This window comes from Parasteatoda tepidariorum, chromosome 1 (genome assembly GCF_982258835.1).
Source record: "Parasteatoda tepidariorum strain Cologne lab strain chromosome 1, Ptep-v5.0, whole genome shotgun sequence".
Lineage (NCBI taxonomy): Eukaryota > Metazoa > Arthropoda > Arachnida > Araneae > Theridiidae > Parasteatoda > Parasteatoda tepidariorum.
Window position 1 is genome coordinate 126,986,920 of NC_141755.1, and position 1,721 is coordinate 126,988,640.

General features: G+C 52.9%; 1 pseudogene; it reads right to left on the bottom strand.

Moving 5' to 3' along the window:
* Window positions 1–426: 426 nt before the first annotated feature.
* Window positions 427–1,345, bottom strand: LOC147816909 (small subunit ribosomal RNA; annotated as a pseudogene; the record flags this gene model as incomplete).
* Window positions 1,346–1,721: the final 376 nt, after the last annotated feature.

Genomic DNA, 1,721 nt, shown 5'->3' on the forward strand with positions numbered 1-1,721 from the left:
CAATCAGTCCTTATCCCACAGATGGTATCTTCGCACCACTGGTCCTTAGACCAACCACTTGTACCAAATGTACTCACACTGTACCACATGTTCTGCATTCTTCTCCGACCCGTGGACCGAGTGATCCACTGCTCGGAGTGGTAGTTTCGATTCGGCCGACTAGAGCCGTTTTGCGTTCGAGAGTTTTGAATCAAGAGTTTTCCTCCGAGAAGGGGGAAAATGCATCGGCACCAACGGGGCGGGGAGCTCTCTCAGGTCGAGCCCCCTCTTCAAGCCTAGCCCAGCAAAGGACCTCCCTCTTCCCCAGGTCGAAGGGCTGGGAAACAGGCACGCCCACACGGCACTGACAGTTGCGGTCGAGGCGGGGATCAACAGTGAAGTATCCCCGGGCGTAGGCCGATGTCGGAGCCTACTGGCACCCATCTTTAATTGTCCTTCCGCAGGTTCACCTACGGAAACCTTGTTACGCGTTAACTTCCTCTAAATGACCAAGTTCGATCAACTTTCCGGCACGCCGGCTCGACCCGGAGGTCAGCCAGAGCGCCAGTCCGAGGACCTCACTAAATCATTCCATCGGATGTTGCGACGGGCGGTTTGCACAAAGGGCAGGGACGTAATCAACACGAGCTGATGACTCGTGCTTACTGGGAATTCCTCGTTCAAGGCAGATATTTACCATTATTCCAGTGATGCCCTTCCGTCAATTCCTTTAAGTTTCAGCTTTGCAACCATACTTCCCCCGGAACCAAAAAGCTTTGGTTTCCCGGAAGCTGCCCGGCGTGTCATTTGAGGAACACAGCCGAATCGGTGGCTGGCATCGTTTATGGTTAGAACTAGGGCGGTATGTGATCGCCTTTGAACCTCTAACTTTCGTTCTTGATTAATGGAAACATTCTTGGCAAATGCTTTCGCAGTAGTTCGTCTTGCGACGGTCCAAGAATTTCACCTCTAGCGTCGCAATACGAATGCCCCCGTCTGTCCCTCTTAATCATTACCTCGTGTTCCGAAAACCAACAAAATAGAACCGAGGTCCTATTCCATTATTCCATGCACCATTATTCATGCGTCATGCATACTTTGAGCACTCTAATTTTTTCAAAGTAAAATTGCCGAAACCGAACGACAACCGGTAAAGATCATCGGACAATTTCGGCGGCAATGCTCAGAACTGGCAGTGACCACCGGAGGGCGAACCACCCGTCTTGAACTAAGATCCAACTATGAGCTTTTTAACAGCAACAACTTCAATATACGCTTTTGGAGCTGGAGTTACTGCTGCGGCCGCAGCAGACTTTCCCTCCTTCTTTGATACAAGCATATGACTACTGGCAGGACCAACCAGGTTACTTTCACGTTCAGCGAGCGTTCGAAGCGGCGCTTCGAATCTCAGAGGTAGTGGTGCCCCCGGCTGGCGAGGGCGCCGGACCCGGCATGACGGCCGGGTCCCCGTTCGCACAGATCGAACTAGAGCCTTCTTCCTCTAGTCGGTTCGAGACTCACTGCGTCCCCCTTGGCGTCAACGCCTGGACGCGAGAGTGCTCTGCCGTCGAGAGTCGTGCTCGCGCCGGAACAAACTGCAGAAAACCTCGTAAATGCTTCCATCACTATTCAGTCTCCACGCGGCTACAAACTACTGTCCGAGCCACTCGCTGAAAAGCCGAGACCTTTTGTTTCCGTGAGGCGAGCCCTCGCCCTTGTCGAGACGAGAGCGTTGCGTTTCT